Here is an 18,341-nt window from a genome sequence, read left to right as displayed (position 1 = left end):
GAAAAGCCTAGCAGTAGCGCAGATCTAAGAGCTATCACTAGCGCGGGGCACCACGCTACTGATACAGCGCTACAACTAACGTGTAGCAGTAGTGCGTTTCTGCCCGTGCTACTGCTATAGCTACTTAGCACTAGCGCTATCTATACCAGCGCTACTGCTAAGTGGCTTAGCAATAGCGTTTTCCTATTCAGCGCTAAAGAGCGCTACTACTATATGTTCACATATTTTTTTCTACGTATTTGCAATGTTTTTGTACAGATTTAATACAGTATTCTAATCATATCATAAACTGGCAATATGCTCATCATATCATACACATAATAGTCTCATCATATCATTCAACACAAATCATGTCGTCACATCATAATCATGATATAGCTATACAAGTTGCATGGCATGTCTCATCTATCTATTAAGGACAGTATAACCGCACCTAATCCCTGCCCTCACAGCGATTTGGATTTTCGGCCGTCCATTTTGCTGATTTGGTCATTTCTGGCCGTTAGATATGCTGTCCTAAGGGGCTGCTGCTCCGGAGGAAAAAACCGAGCCCTCTGGTGAACTGGGCTGGACAACCCATTTATCTAACCTAGCAGAAACAGCCCAATAGGGTACTCGTTGCGGTCCTGTCTCCGGAAAGGAAAGGAAACCTCTTCGATCCAGAGAGAACGGATCGGGGTTGCGGGCGACGCCGCCGCCGCGCCGTCTTCGCGTCTTCTTCTGAATGGATCCAGCCAAAGCGCGCAGGATCCTCCCCTTCCCTTACCCCGGCGAGGCAGCCAGGGAGACGGCAAAGAGGTTGGTGAGGACGGAGAGATCCCCTCCCCGCATGGCGATGGTGGGCATGAGGCGACGCCTCCAGTTCCGGCAACGTTGAGGCCTCTCCGCCATCGCGATCTGTAGAACGAAGCCCATCCCGAACACCAGTCGTAGGATGAAGGGATTGTTCAGGGAATGGATCGTGGTGCGCACTTGCGCTACAGAGGGATTGTTCATCTTCCTGGAGGAACTTCTATCTGGTTAGTGTTTGAGCCGGTTTGTTTAATTTTCTTTTCTTTTCCTAATCCAATCTTCTTTGTGTCCTTTGTAGTAGGGACGTCACCTTGTGCTATTGAAGGATACTGAGAAGAATTTTTTTTCTTCAGAGAGAAGGATACCGAGGAGATATTTGATTCCAATTGGTCTAATTGTTGTCAGTGTTCCCCCTCATGATAACTCCCGCATTCTTGATGAATTAAGCATGGAAGGATGGAAAATCTGGATGACGGCCATAGTATTGCAGAGTTCCAGTCAGATCCTTGTTTTATTATTCGTCTTTTGTAGATTGAATTCAACTACATTGAGACAGCACATCAGCCGTGGCACAATAACAAATGGCAGCAGAGGGTTCCCACCTTGATGATTTTTCTGTGTAACCAATCTAAATATTTAAGTGTTGTTATATTGGCAAAATAAAGGCAAGTCATCCATAGCTTTGAATTATTCAATTTCCGATATCTTCACGCTTCCTTGTTTCCCTATTTTTTTTTCAGGTTTGGGAGAGATTTCATTTGCCCGTGACGGTAGTTGCTATTTTTTTCAGGTTTGAGAGGAGCCATTTGTGTGCAATAGATCTGAGAGTTGTGCCATGGTTGTCATTTTTGGAGGGCAAGTTTGTCTAACTTGATATGGGCATGGAGCCATCCCTGGGGAGCCAGTCAACCTGGTCCAGCGCATTGTTGGTAGGCTCGGGGTTATCTGGGCATGGTAGACCGCCTCAAGGCCTTCAAGGGCTCCATCGACCTCCATTCAGGTATTATTCATCACCATGACCTATGTCATGTATGAGATACCTGTTAAGCTGTGTGAACACATTGATAGTCTTGTAATGAATTTCTTGCTTCTGCTTTGGCGTTAAATATGTTTAGACGAATCTGAAGAACTTGATACTTTATGTAAGTCTATATGTATAGGCGCAGCTCTCGGTAGGGCAAGGTTGGGCGCTCGCCCTACCTTGATTTCCAGCTACTCTGTTTTACCTATGCAAGTTAGATTGATCGCTAAACAAATCCTGCGAAACAAAACCCTGTTCTATTGGGCCGCAAGCACTGCCATTTTATTGGGCTGTATCTAAGTAGCCACCGATCATGACCACAGTCCACGGACGTTTGATTTCCTTTGTTCGTTCATCCGCGTTCCAGTTCACACGGGTCGACACGAACTGACGGCGATGAACCCCTAGCAGGGATGGCGCGGGTATGGCGGTCAGCAGCGGCATGGGAGGTCATCGGCCAGCAGGAGTGCGGTACGCTGGGGTAGCCCTTCCCGTTCATATACCATATGGTATAGATCAGCAAGCGATCAGTGGCTCGAACGATTTCTTATGCCCACAGGTTTGTAAAGTGTCCCTTTTTTGTTTGTGCATAGAATTGATCCGCCCGAAATGTTTTACGACTTAATATTGTAAAATTAGCGGCGATTCTTTTCTATTATGCCATGCAACTTCCCGACTTTATTCATTTGTCACATTTCACTGTGCATATGTAACTCTTTTACATGGAAAACTATTTGTGTGCATTTTAGTTTGTATTGGCTACTTTAGCTTTTCATCAAAAACAAATTATGCTTTCGTGTCTGCCCCACCTCAATTATTCTCCATCCTCTGCCACTGTATATATCTGATTATTTTCAATATACGACAATTAGTTTCACTCGATCATACGATATGATGTTGCAAGATTGACAAATTTTACATGCTCCTATGTATGGCGTGGAGCGTTTCAGTTTTTCTTAGTACACTTTCCCTGTTTTGAGGAAGCACCACATAAATAGGACTTGAAGATAGTAGTACGAGTATTTCACAATTTCCACATGCCTGAGATGCTTGGCGAACTGAATCTCTGCATATAAACAGTCTGTCATGCTTGCTTTGGTGGTAGGAGAAAGAGATGAAATATTTGTGTTAATGCTATCATGTTCAGAAATCTCTCCTTCCTCTTGTCTTTTTTACTTTGATAAATATTCTATGTTTATTGTCCTAGAGCTTGTAATGGTGTGGCTCGCGCACTAGCTACCTCAGATTGGTGCTGCCCAGGAACATGTAAGCCTATGTAGCTGTCAATTTGTCTAGCTTGTCCCTTGATGAAAAATGTTATATCTCAGTAATGTGTATCTTATGCAATTATTGGTGGTAAATCATGGGCTTGGGTTATGAGAAATCCTGGACTATGTAACTCAGCTAATCCACCAAGAACTAAAGAGAATGCCCACAACATGTACAATGGACTAAATCAGCTAATATTTTTACTAATACAGTATATACATATTAGTTGATGTCAATTTTAAAACAAACTAAATCTCAACATATATTAGTATCAATCCCTAACATTGGAGCGCTCAAATAGACGGGCGTAGCAACGCGCGCCATCAATGATCTAGTACCTATACTAATTATGGACCCTCAAAAAATTCCCATGTTAATCAGAAATTAGGAGCCGTTAGTGGGACCGAATTATAACGGTGTAGATTAATCTTTATAATCCTAGGCAAGAAAATTACTAATTACCTTACCTATACTAATTATGGACTGTCCAAAAATTCCCACGTTAATCAGAAATTAGGAGCCTTTAATGAGACCGAATTATAATGGTGTAGATTAATCTTTATAATCCTGAGCAAGAAAAATACTAAAATAACTAAAATATACTAAACTCTCATATATCTCTCCCACAACATAAGCCTCTCAACCTCTCATGTATCTCCATCTAGAAAAAAAAAACTAGCGCCATATTCAATTTCACGTATCTCTCCAACAAGAAAAAAAACTATCACATATCTCTTCGTCAATGTACTCGCAATTTCTCACGTATCTCCATTTAGAAAAAAATAGTTCTCTCCCAATCTCTCATCTATCCCTCCAACAAGAAAAGGACGGGTCTAAGTAGCGGCCGGCTGCTCGCTGGCCTGCGCGAGCGGCCGGCCTAAAATAGAAATTTTTTATTCCCTAATTTTTATAACCTGAATTACTATTTAGGGATTGGCAACGTCCACTATGTAGACATGCATGTGTGTAATTTTTGTCCGCTAGCGCATGTCTCTTTTGACATTTAATGCATTCACACAGGTCATATCAGTTGGGAAAAACAGATCACACGTGCATTTGTTTCGATTTTCAAATTTTGAAAAAGTCATATCTTTCAAACCGCGCGTCGGAATTCAGATCTGTTTTCACTGTTAGATTCTTCGCAGTGAGATCTTTAAAACAAGATCCATCATGGATATATTTCGAGGAAATTTTTTTGATGCCAACTTTGATGCTATATGGTGCAACTTCAGTACTGCATTATGCAACTTTAGTACTACATGATGCAACTTTTTTCAAAACCGGTTTTTGAGATGCATGATCTAACTTCATATGAGGTTGCAACCTAGCAACCATGACAACTTGATGTGCAACTAGTCGACTGCTCCGACCAATTATCTAGTATTTGATGTGCAACCATTGTCCCTACTCGTGGATGTGTAGTTTTTTGTAGTTGACACACCCTGCCCCATCTCCCCAGCAGCGATATGTGCAACTTAGTCTGTTGTTAGAGCCAACTGTCTATTACTCGATGTGCAACTCCTTCCCCTCCCTACTTGTGGATATGCATTTTCAGTTGGCGGGGGCAAAAAAGGAGTTGCACAAAGTCTGCTAGGCAGTTGGCCGGAGCAACATATGAAGTTGCACATCTCACGGGCAGGGACAGTTGGATGGTGAAAATTTCACATTCACGAGGGGTAGTGAAAAGTCATATATTCATGAGGGTAGTGAAAAGTTGCATATAAACATGGCGCTAAATTAAGTTGCACGTTGTACTAGAGGGGTGGTTTGGACCGGGTGCTAGTAGAAAACATACACATCCATAGGGTATGAGGAAAAGTTGCACATCACTCGTAAAATAGTTGGCCGTGGCAGTATCTGAAGTTGCACATCCACTGCTAGACCGTTGGCCGATGCAGCAAACAATGAAACACAACCACGGGGAGGGGCTAAGTTGCACATCAACCACGGGGAACAGCTAGCTAGCTGGAACTCCGCGGCCGGGCGTGACTTTGTGGCCAGGCATGTGCGACTATGCCGACAAGAGTGTGCAACTCCGCGGCCGGCGTGAGCACCTCCCACGACAGTTCATGTGCGACTATGTGTACAAGATCGTGCAACTCTGTGGCCATGCATGTGCGACTATGCCGACGAGAGTGTGCAACTTCGCGGCCGGGCGTGAGCACCTCCCGCGGCAATTCATGTGCGACTATGTGGAGAAGACTGTGCAACTCTATGGCCGTGCATGTGCGACTATGCCGACGAGAGTGTGCAACTCCGCGGCTGGGCGTGAGCACCTCCCACGACAATTCATGTGCGAGTACGCGGACGAGATTGTGCAACTCTGTGGCCATGCATGTGCGACTATGCCGACAAGAGTGTGCAATTCCGCGGCCATGCGTGAGCACCTCCCACAACCATTCTTGTGCGACTATGCGGACAAGATTGTGCAACTCTTTGATCATGCATGTGCGACTGTGCCGACGAGAGTGTGCAACTCCACGGCCATGCGCGAGCACCTCCCGCATCAATTCATGTGCGACTATGCGGACGAGATTGTGCGACTATACCAATGAGAGTGTGCAACTCCGCGGCCGGATGTGAGCACCTCCCACGACAATTCATGTGCGACTATGCAGACGAGATTGTGCAACTCTGTGGCCATTCATGTGCGACTATACCAATGAGAGTGTGCAACTCAGCGGCCGGACGTGAGCACCTCCCACGGTAATTCATGTGCGACTCTGTAGACGAGATTGTGCAACTCTGTGGCCATGCATGTGCGAGTGTGCCGACGAGAGTGTGCAACTCCATGGCCATGCGTGAGCACCACCCGCAGTAATTCATGTGCGACTATGTGTACAAGACTGTGCAACTCTGGCCGTTCATGTGCGACTATGCCGACGAAAGTGTGCAACTCCATGGCCGGGTGTGAGAACCTTCCACAGCAATTCATGTGCGACCATGCGGACGAGATTGTGCGACTTTGTGGCCATGCATGTGCGACTATGCTGACGAGAGTGTGCAACTCCGCGGGCTTGCGTGAGCATCTCCCGCCGCCATGCGCGTGCGATTATGCGGACAAGGGTGTGCAACCCTGCGGACACACATGTGGGACTATGCCGATGAGAATTTGCAACTCCAAGGGCGTGTGTGAGCATCTCCTGCACCCGTGCATGTGCGATTATGCCGATGAGAGTGTGCAACTCCGTGACCATGCATGTACAACCATGCCGATGAGAGTGTGCAACTCTGCGGCCGTGCGTGTGCGATTATGTCCACGAGAATGTGCAACTCTACGGTGGCGTGTGTGCTACTATAATATAAGACTTTTTTGACACTATACTAATGTCAAAAAACATGGATGGAGGAAGTACCATCTAGCAATGAGCCAAAATGAGTACTCACCCAACCAGAGTAACTGCAGAAACATTTTCGCGCTGCCTTGATCCAATACCGAGCCACTGGGATCACAGGTTACAAGACCTAAGCTAGCTATGCAACAAAACTCTCCGATGGATGAATACATCATTTTGTTTGTCCTTGAAGTGTACCACTGATTACATCCACTATTATGCTTGCTCCTAAACTCCACGGACAAGAGTGAACACAGCCAACTGACGAGCTCAAACAGCCAACTCCAGCCAGACGGCTGAACATGCAGCAGCATCCGGCCGCAGAGTACGCCGCCTCGCCGTCCTCCAAACCCAGCCCGACAAATCCGGCCGCTGCGCCCTTCTCCTCAACAACGAAGCCACCCACGGTCGCCTGTACTTCCCGCTCCTCAAATCTGCCCCGTGCTCCCTTCTTCCCGTTCACAACGATGCATGCACACCGCCGCGTCCTCCACCCCCAGCCATGACAGATCCGGCCGCCGTGCCCTTCTCCTGCACTCCCAGCCATCTGGATCAACGGATCCGGAGGGAGGCGTCCTCCTACTTGCAGGTCCCCTCCCAAGAACTCCGGCGGCTGCTTCAATCGTATTGCTAAAAAATGGGAGGAAACGGCGTTGTTGCTGCTTCGGCTCCACACCACTTTGATGTGGTAGTCCGCGATGCCGGGGAAGGAGGGGCCGCAGCAGGTCGTAGCACCACCACCAGGATTAGCACGGCGACCTCCCCCGATGCAGCCGCCTCCTCCCTCTCCTCGACCTCCTGCCATGAATCTCCACCGAGCAGACAGATCCGAGCGGATGCGGCAGCGGCTACCCACTGAGTTGGTCGGCGGCGTCGCGGGTGGGGAGGAGGGTGGTGCTCATGGCGGGGTCGACGGTGGAGGACGCCAGATGTCGAGGAGTAGCTGCGCCTGTAGATGGGATCGGCGAGGCGAGGCTGGAGACCGAGCTCGGGAGGCTAGATAGTGCGCCCCGACCAGGTGGCACCTGGCCACGCGCGCGACAAGACGAGTGAGATCGAGCGGCCAGGAGCCGGCCGCTCGATCTGGCCAAATAGTGCGCGTGCATTTTCAAGATTTTAGGAAAAAAAATACCTCTACAAAATCTGTCCTAATCCCTCACGCATCTCTCTCTCTTCAACAAGAAAAGGCTCTCACGTACGTATCTATTCCCCACAACCCAACTCTCTCAATCTCTCATGTAGCTCCACCTAAAAAAAGAATCTCTTGCGTATCTCCTCAAACTCCAACAGAAAAACTCTCCCCACCTCCATCCACTAGTAGAAAAAGGGCCATTTGTCCTGATTCGTAAGGCCCAGCTGTCCCGGTTGGCGAACCGGGACTAAAGGGTCGTTACTAATGCTCTAGGCCTTTAGTCCCGGTTCTTACACGAACTGAGACAGATGGGCCTCCACGTGGCCGTTGCGGCGAGCCTAGGCAGGAGGGCCTTTGGTCCCGGTTGGTGGCACCAACCGGGACCAAAAGGCATCCATGCGTCAGCAGGTAGCAGGAGCTGAGGTTTTTGTTTTTCTGAAAGGGGGTGGTTCAGGGGTTTTGTGGGTTAATTTAGGTTGTTAGCTAGCTAATAGAGAGAAGTGTCCTCTCTTATCTCCGTGTTTGGTTTACCAACGCTACTGCTATGCCTAAACATGGCTTAGATTGAAGTGAAGGCAATATGTGGTGCATGTCGAAAGTAATACTAATCCTAACTTGATCAAGTTTGGATTGTACTACTTTCGACATGCACCACATGTATGTTGCCTTCACTTCAATCCAATCCATGTTCATTTCACCCACTGATATATAATAACTCTTCATGCTCGCATCATGCATCATCATAATAACAAGTCTTACTAATCATCATCATACAACTTCTACTCGTTATTAATAACAAGTCATACGATCATCATCCTCATAGTCATCGAACCAATCCTACTTAATTGTTCTTAGCACATGATCATCAGTATTAGGTAGGACCTAAATACCCTCTTTAAGGTAAAATAGCATAAAACAATATAGACCCTGACTCTCCATTATGGAGAATGGAGATCATCCTGTCTCCAATTCTTGCGCTTCGCTTCCTTTTGCTTCCAAGAACCTCCTTACGACTGTCCATACATTTTTTTCATTCTTTGATTACCATGTGTTCACCTATTTTAGAAATCCGGTATGGACAGTTCAGATTCATAGGATGACCTGGATGTATGTTCAAAACATCAAGGCTACCATTCTGATACATCAAATGAGGCACACAATCCACTGAGATTCTCTGTTGAAAAACATACTAATAACTTCATAGTTAGCAATGATGTACTAGTTTTAGAAGTATGCAAAAGATGCACGGATGTCGTAATAGTAAAAAATCTTACCAGGATATCTCCATGGTAGTTACCATGGTTCAACACGTGCACTAGTGGCACGTATTGACCATAATGTTGAGGAGTTTGATTGTAGATATTGTAATTCTCAATATAAGTACAAAATGCGATCAGATGATTTTTCTCCTGATAATTTAATTCGGAGCCATCGGTGTAGTGGGTTTTGTCTACCATCTTCCGCACATTCTTTGAACAATGAAAAAAGCTGTCAACAGAAATAAGCTGTCAACTATTTTAAAATAAACAATATAAATTAGTTAATAACTATGTTTGAGAAACTCACATAGCGGTAGATTTGGAGGCGTATCAACAAGGACCCAAATGTCCATATTGTCTTGCCTGATTTCAGGATCACCAAGATCCATGGTGACAAGCATATCCTCATGAAAACCATACATCTTGTAAAGTGCTTCCCATTTTTTGCAACTAAAATGGGTTACGCTCTCAGAATTATACAGTTTTACTTCGAAATCCATACCATGATGGCTCCTTAGGTGAATTTTCTTTGTTTCCATTTTTTCATGGTCTTCAAAACCCATCCTCTCCAAGATATAGCGTCTTGCATGGCATGGGATAAGCTAGTCGAATTGTAAAAGATGAAAATTACACACTGGAATAGTTGAAGTCGTGCTTAATTACGAAAAAAACACTTGTCGTCGTTGCGTACCGTTTCAACATCGAATGTCTCCTCGAGCTTAATGCTGAAGCACCGATCTTCGTCTAGGTGAGGCCTGTCGCACAGACCTCGGTCGTCGTGGCACCTAATACGGCACCGTCGTATCTACTTTTCCAAACTCTTTTGCCCTTGTTTTGGACTCTAACTTGCATGATTTGAATGAAACTAACCTGGAGTGACGCTGTTTTCAGCAGAATTGCCATGTTGTTATTTATGTGCAGAAACAAAAGTTCTCGGAATGACCTGAAACTTTACGGAGACTATTTTTGGAAATAATAAAAAATCCAGGCAAAAGATCAAGACCAGGGGGGCCACACCCTAGCCACGAGGGTGGGGGCGCGCCTGCCCCCCTGGGCGCGCCCCCTACCTCGTGGGCCCCCTGGAGCTCCTCCGACCTCAACTCCAACTCTATATATTAACTTTTGGGGAGAAAAAAATAAGGGAGGAAGAATCATCGCGTTTTACGGTACGGAGCCGCCGCCAAGCCCAAAAACTCCCGGGAGGGCTGATCTGGAGTCCGTTCGGGGCTCCGGAGAGGGGAATCCGTCGCCATCGTCATCATCAACCATCCTCCATCACCAATTTCATGATGCTCACCGTCGTGCGTGAGTAATTCAATCGTAGGCTTGTGATAACCCACAAGTATAGGGGATCGCAACAACTTTCGAGGGTAGAGTATTCAACACAAATTTATTGATTCGACACAAGGGGAGCCAAAGAATATTCTCAAGTATTAGCAGCTGAGTTGTCAATTCAACCACACCCGGAAACTTAGTATCTGCAACAAAGTGTTTAGCAGCAAAGTAATATGATAGTGGTGGTAACGGTAACAAAAGAGTAATGAAAGCAAAGTAATATTTTTGGTATTATGTAGTGATTGTAACAATAGCAATGGGAAAGTAAATAAGCGTAAACCAGTATATGGAAAGCTCGTAGGCATCGGATCAGTGATGGATTTTTATGCCGGATGTGGTTCATCATGTAACAGTCATAACATAGGGTGACACAGAACTAGCTCCAATTCATCAATGTAATGTAGGCATGTATTCCGAATATAGTCATACGTGCTTATGGAAAAGAACTTGCATGACATCTTTTGTCCTACCCTCCCGTGGAAGCGGGGTCCTAATGGAAATTAAGGGATATTAAGGTCTCCTTTTAATAGAGAACCGGAACAAAGCATTAGCACATAGTGAATACATGAACTCCTCAAACTACGGTCATCACCGGTAACTATCCCGATTATTGTCACTTCGGGGTTAATGGATCATAACACATAATAGGTTACTATAGACTTGCAAGATAGGATCAAGAACTCTCATATATTGATGAAAACATAATAGGTTCAGATCTGAAATCATGGCACTTGGGCCCTAGTGACAAGCATTAAGCATAACAAAGTCATAGCAACATCAATCTCAGACATAGTGGATATTAGGGATCAAACCCTAACAAAACTAACTCGATTACATGGTAAATCTCATCCAACCCATCACCGTCCAGCAAGCCTACGATGAAATTACTCACGCACGACGGTGAGCATCATGAAATTGGTGATGGAGGATGGTTGATGATGACGATGGCGACGAATCCCCCTCTCCGGAGCCCCGAACGGACTCCAGATCAGCCCGCCCGAGAGGTTTTAGGGCTTGGCGGCGGCTCCGTATCGTAAAACGCGATGAAATCTTCTCTTCTATTTTTTTTTCTCCCCGAAAGCAAATATATAGAGTTGGAGTTGGAGTCGGGAGGTCTCCAAGGGGCTCACGAGGTAGGGGGCGCCCCCCCCACCCTCGTGGATAGGGTGTGGGCCCCCTGGTCTTCATGTTTAGCAAGGATTTTTTTTATTATTTATTGTAAGATATTCTATGGAGTTTCAGGTCATTCCGGGAACTTTTGTTTTCTGCACATAAAACAACATCATGGCAGTTCTGCTGAAAACAACGTCAGTCCCGGTTAGTTCCATTCAAATCATACAAGTTGGAGTCCAAAACAAGGGCAAAAGTGTTTGGAAAAGTAGATACGACAGAGACGTATCAACTCCCCCAAGCTTAAACCCTTGCTTGTCCTCAAGAAATTCAGTTGACAAACTGAAAGAAATAAAGAAAAACTTTTACAAACTCTGTTTGGTCTTGTTGTTATAAATATGTCAAGCTAGCATTCAAGTTTTCAGCAAAGATTATAACTAACCACATTTTCAATAATTCTCAGGTCTCATGATTACCCATATCAATAGCATAATCAACTAGCAAGCCATAATAATAAATCTCGGATGACAACACTTTCTCAAAACAATCATAATATGATATAACAAGATGGTATCTTGCTAGCCCTTTCTGAGACCGCAAAACATAAATGCAGAGCACCTTTAAAGATCAAGGACTGACTAGACATTGTAATTCATAGTAAAAGAGATCCAATCATTGAAGGAAATATGCCCTAGAGGCAATAATAAAGTTATTATTTATTTCCTTATATCATGATAAATGTTTATTATTCATGCTAGAATTGTATTAACCGGAAACATAATACATGTGTGAATACATAGACAAACAAAGTGTCACTAGTATGCCTCTACTTGACTAGCTCATTAATCAAAGATGGTTCCTAACCATGAACAAAGAGTTGTTATTTGATTAATGGGATCACATCATTAGGTGAATGATCTGATTGACATGACCCATTCCATTAGCTTAGCATCCGATCGTTTAGTATGTTGCTATTGCTTTCTTCATGACTTATACATGTTCCTATGACTATGAGATTATGCAACTCCCGTTTGCCGGAGGAACACTTTGTGTGCTACCAAACGTCACAACGTAACTGGGTGATTATAAAGGAGCTCTACAGGTGTCTCCAAAGGTAGATGTTGGGTTGGCGTATTTCGAGAATAGGATTTGTCACTCCGATTGTCGGAGAGGTATCTCTGGGCCCTCTTGGTAATGCACATCACATAAGCCTTGCAAGCATTGCAACTAATGAGTTAGTTGCAAGATGATGTATTACGGAACGAGTAAAGAGACTTGCCGGTAACGAGATTGAACTAGGTATTGGATACCGACGATCGAATCTCGGGCAAGTAACATACCGATGACAAAGGGAACAACGTATGTTGTTATGCGGTCTGACCGATAAAAGATCTTCGAAGAATATGTAGGAGCCAATATGGGCATCCAGGTCCCGCTATTGGTTATTGACCGGAGATTTTTCTCAGTCATGTCTACATTGTTCTCGAACCGTAGGGTCCACACGCTTAACGGTACGATGACAGTTATTATGAGTTTGTGCATTTTGATGTACCGAAGTTAGTTCGGAGTCCCGGATGTGATCACGGACATGACGAGGAGTCTCGAAATGGTCGAGACATAAAGATTGATATATTGGATGACTATATTCGGACACCGGAAGGGTTCCGGAGAAGTATCGGATAAAACTAGAGCACCGGGGGGTTACCGGAACCCCCCGGGGGGTTAATGGGCCTCATGGGCCTAATGTGGAGAAGAGGAAGGGGCTGCCAGGGCAGGCCGCGCGCCCCCTCTCCCCCTAGTACGAATTGGATAAGGAGGGAGGGGCGGCGCCCCCCCCCCTTTCCTATTCTCCCTCCACCTCTCCTAGTTGGACAAGGAAACGGGAGGGGAGTCCTACTCCCGGTAGGAGTAGGACTCCTCCTGCGCGCCTCCATAGGGCCGGCCGCACCCCCCCTTGGATCCTTTATATACGGGGGCAGGGGGCACCCCTAGACACACAAGTAGATCTACGTGATCGTTCCTTAGCCGTGTGCGGTGCCCCCTGCCACCATATTCCACCTCGATCATATCGTTGTAGTGCTTAGGCGAAGCCCTGCGTCGGTAGTACATCATCATCGTCACCACGCCGTTGTGCTGACGGAACTCATCCCCGAAGCTTTGCTGGATCGGAGCCCGGGGAGCGTCATCGAGCTGTACGTGCGCCAAGAACTCGGAGGTGCCGGAGTAACGGTGCTTGTATCGGTCGGATCGGGAAGACGTATGACTACTTCCTCTACGTTGCGTCAACGCTTCCGTTGCGGTCTATGAGGGTACATAGACAATACTCTCCCCTCTCGTTGCTATGCATCACCATGATCTTGCGTGTGCGTAGGAATTTTTTTGAAATTACTACGAAACGGTTCCAAAGTCGATGTGATCGCGGTCGGCACGCTACCTCTACATCTACCTTCGGGATTAGTATTAGACCTAAATAAGTGTTATTTGGTGCCAGCGTTGAGCATGAACATTATATCTGGATCTTGTTTAATGCGAGATGGTTATTCATTTAAATCAGAGAATAATGGTTGTTCTATTTATATGAGTAATATCTTGTATGGTCATGCACCTTTAAAGAGTGGTCTATTCTTGTTGAATCTCGATAGTAGTGATACACATATTCATAATGTAGAAGCCAAAAGATGCAGAGTTGATAATGATAGTGCAACTTATTTGTGGCACTGCCGTTTAGGTCATATCGGAATAAAGCGCATGAAGAAACTCCATACTGATGGACTTTTGGAACCACTTGATTATGAATCACTTGGTACTTGCGAACCGTGCCTCATGGGCAAGATGACTAAAACACCGTTCTCCGGTACTATGGAGAGAGCAACAGATTTGTTGGAAATCATACATACAGATGTATGTGGTCCGATGAATGTTGAGGCTCGTGGCGGATATCGTTATTTTCTCACCTTCACAGATGACTTAAGCAGATATGGGTATATCTACTTAATGAAACATAAGTCTGAAACATTTGAAAAGTTCAAAGAATTTCAGAGTGAAGTTGAAAATCATCATAACAAGAAAATACGATCTGATCGTGGAGGAGAATATTTGAGTTACGAGTTTGGTGTACATTTGAAAAATTGTGGAATAGTTTCGCAACTCACGCCACTCGGAACACCACAGCGTAATGGTGTGTCCGAACGTCGTAATCGTACTTTACTAGATATGGTGCTATCTATGATGTCTCTTACTGATTTACCGCTATCGTTTTGGGGATACGCTATAGACGGCCGCATTCACGTTAAATAGGGCACCATCAAAATGCGTTGAGACGACGCCTTATGAACTGTGGTTTGGCAAGAAACCAAAGTTGTTGTTTCTGAAAGTTTGGGGCTGCGATGCTTATGTGAAAAAGCTTCAACATGATAAGCTCGAACCCAAATCGGAGAAATGTGTCTTCATAGGATATCCAAAGGAAACTATTGGATACACCTTCTATCACAGATCCGAAGGCAAGACTTTTGTTGCTAAATTCAGAAACTTTCTGGAGAAGGAGTTTCTCTCGAAAGAAGTGAGTGGGAGGAAAGTAGAACTTGACGAGGTAACTGTACCTACTCCTTTATTGGAAAGTAGTACATCACAGAAAACTATTTCTGCGACACCTACACCAATAAGTGAGGAAGTTAGTGATAATGATCATGAAACTTCAGGACAAGATACTACTGAACCTCGTAGATCAACCAGAGTGAGATCCGCGCCAGAGTGGTACGGTAATCCAGTTCTGGAAGTCATGCTACTAGATCATGATGAACCTACGAACTATGAAGAAGCGATGGTGAGCCCAGATTCCGCCAAATGGCTTGAAGCCATGAAATCTGAGATGGGATCCATGTATGAGAACAAAGTATGGACTTTGGTTGACTTGCCCGATGATCGGCAAGCAATTGAGAATAAATGGATCTTCAAGAAGAAGACTGACGCTGACGGTAATATTATTGTCTACAAATATCGACTTGTCGCAAAAGGTTTTCGACAAGTTCAAGGGGTTGACTACGATGAGAGCTTCTCACCCGTAGCGATGCTTAAGTCTGTCCGAATCATGTTAGCAATTGCCACATTTTATTATTATGAAATTTGGCAGATGGATGTCAAAACTGCATTCCTGAATGGATTTCTGGAAGAAGAGTTGTATATGATGCAACCGGAAGGTTTTGTCGATCCAAAGGGAGCTAACAAAGTGTGCAAGCTCCAGCGATCCATTTATGGACTAGTGCAAGCCTCTCGGAGTTGGAATAAACGTTTTGATAGTGTGATCAAAGCATTTGGTTTTATACAGACTTTCGGAGAAGCCTGTATTTACAATAAAGTGAGGAGCTCTGTAGCATTTCTTATATTATATGTGGATGACATATTACTGATTGGAAATGATATAGAATTTCTGGATAGTATAAAGAGATACTTGAATAAGAGCTTTTCAATGAAAGACCTCGATGAAGCTGCTTACATATTAGGCATAAAGATCTATAGAGATAGATCAAGACGCCTAATTGGACTTTCACAAAGCACATACCTTAACAAGATTTTGAAAAAGTTCAAAATGGATCAAGCAAAGAAAGGGTTCTTGCCTATGTTACAAGGTGTGAAGTTGAGTCAGACTCAATGCCTGACCATTGCAGAAGATAGAGAGAAAATGAAAGATGTTCCCTATGCTTCAGCCATAGGCTCTATCATGTATGCAATGCCGTGTACCAGACCTGATGTGTGCCTTGCTATAAGCTTAGCAGGGAGGTACCAAAGTAATCCAGGAGTGGATCACTGGACAGCGGTCAAGAACATCCTGAAATACCTGAATAGGACTAAGGATATGTTTCTCGTATATGGAGGTGACAAAGAGCTCACCGTAAAAGGTTACGTTGATGCAAGCTTTGACACTGATCCGGACGATTCTAAATCGCAAACCGGATACGTGTTTACATTAAACAGTGGAGCTGTCAGTTGGTGCAGTTCTAAACAAAGCATCGTAGCGGGATCTACATGTGAAGCGGAGTACATAGCTGCTTCGGAAGCAGCAAACGAAGGAGTCTGGATGAAGGAGTTCATATCCGATCTAGGTGTCATACCTAGTGCATCGGGTCCAATGAAAATCTTTTGTGACAATACTGGTGCAATTGCCTTGGCAAAGGAATCCAGATTTCACAAGAGAACCAAGCACATCAAGAGACGCTTCAATTCCATCCGGGATCTAGTCCAGGTGGGAGACATAGAGATTTGCAAGATACATACGGATCTGAAAGTTGCAGACCCGTTGACTAAGCCTCTTCCACGAGCAAAACATGATCAACACCAAAGCTCCATGGGTGTTAGAATCATTACTGTGTAATCTAGATTATTGACTCTAGTGCAAGTGGGAGACTGAAGGAAATATGCCCTAGAGGCAATAATAAAGTTATTATTAATTTCCTTATATCATGATAAATGTTTATTATTCATGCTAGAATTGTATTAACCGGAAACATAATACATGTGTGAATACATAGACAAACAAAGTGTCACTAGTATGCCTCTACTTGACTAGCTCATTAATCAAAGATGGTTCCTAACCATGAACAAAGAGTTGTTATTTGATTAATGGGATCACATCATTAGGTGAATGATCTGATTGACATGACCCATTCCATTAGCTTAGCATCCGATCGTTTAGTATGTTGCTATTGCTTTCTTCATGACTTATACATGTTCCTATGACTATGAGATTATGCAACTCCCATTTGCCGGAGGAACACTTTGTGTGCTACCAAACATCACAACGTAACTGGGTGATTATAAAGGAGCTCTACAGGTGTTTCCAAAGGTAGATGTTGGGTTGGCGTATTTCGAGAATTGGATTTGTCACTTCGATTGTCGGAGAGGTATCTCTGGGCCCTCTCAGTAATGCACATCACATAAGCCTTGCAAGCATTGCAACTAATGAGTTAGTTGCAAGATGATGTATTACGGAACGAGTAAAGAGACTTGCCGATAACGAGATTGAACTAGGTATTGGATACCGACGATCGAATCTCGGGCAAGTAACATACCGATGACAAAGGGAACAACGTATGTTGTTATGCGGTCTGACCGATAAAAGATCTTCGAAGAATATGTAGGAGCCAATATGGGCATCCAGGTCCCGCTATTGGTTATTGACCGGAGATTTGTCTCAGTCATGTCTACATTGTCCTCGAACCGTAGGGTCCGCACGCTTAACGTTACGATGACAGTTATTATGAGTTTGTGCATTTTGATGTACCGAAGTTAGTTCGGAGTCCCGGATGTGATCACGGACATGACGAGGAGTCTCGAAATGGTCGAGACATAAAGATGGATATATTGGATGACTATATTCGGACACCGGAAGGGTTCCGGAGAAGTATCGGATAAAACCGGAGCACCGGGGGGTTACCGGAACCCCCCGGGGGGTTAATGGGCCTCATGGGCCTAATGTGCAGAAGAGGAAGGGGCTGCCAGGGCAGGCCGCGCGCCCCCTCTCCCCCTAGTCTGAATTGGACAAGGAGGGAGGGGCGGCGCCCCCCCTTTCTAATTCTCCCTCCACCTCTCCTAGTTGGACAAGGAAACGGGAGGGGAGTCCTACTCCCGGTAGGAGTAGGACTCCTCCTGCGCGCCTCCATAGGGCCGGCCGCACCCCCCCTTGGATCCTTTATATACGGGGGCAGGGGGCACCCCTAGACACACAAGTTGATCTACGTGATCGTTCCTTAGCCGTGTGCGGTGCCCCCTGCCACCATATTCCACCTCGATCATATCGTTGTAGTGCTTAGGCGAAGCCCTGCGTCGGTAGTACATCATCATTGTCACCACGCCGTTGTGCTGACGGAACTCATCCCCGAAGCTTTGCTGGATCGGAGCCCGGGGAGCGTCGTCGAGCTGTACGTGTGCCAAGAACTCGGAGGTGCCGGAGTAACGGTGCTTGGATCGGTCGGATCGGGAAGACATACGACTACTTCCTCTATGTTGCGGCAACGCTTCCGTTGTGGTCTACGAGGGTACGTAGACAATACTCTCCCCTCTCGTTGCTATGCATCACCATGATCTTGCGTGTG

General features: G+C 45.2%; 1 long non-coding RNA gene across 1 annotated transcript; it reads left to right on the top strand.

Moving 5' to 3' along the window:
* Positions 1 to 1,546: 1,546 nt before the first annotated feature.
* Positions 1,547 to 2,471, top strand: LOC125523865. Its single transcript, XR_007290464.1, has 2 exons — positions 1,547 to 1,792; positions 2,181 to 2,471. It is a non-coding gene; the product is annotated as an uncharacterized LOC125523865 (long non-coding RNA).
* The last annotated feature ends 15,870 nt before the right edge of the window (positions 2,472 to 18,341 follow it).

This window comes from Triticum urartu, chromosome 7 (assembly GCF_003073215.2).
Source record: "Triticum urartu cultivar G1812 chromosome 7, Tu2.1, whole genome shotgun sequence".
NCBI lineage: Eukaryota > Viridiplantae > Streptophyta > Magnoliopsida > Poales > Poaceae > Triticum > Triticum urartu.
The sequence above is the reverse complement of the archived record's forward strand: the minus strand, read 5'-3'. Positions and strand labels throughout refer to the sequence as shown.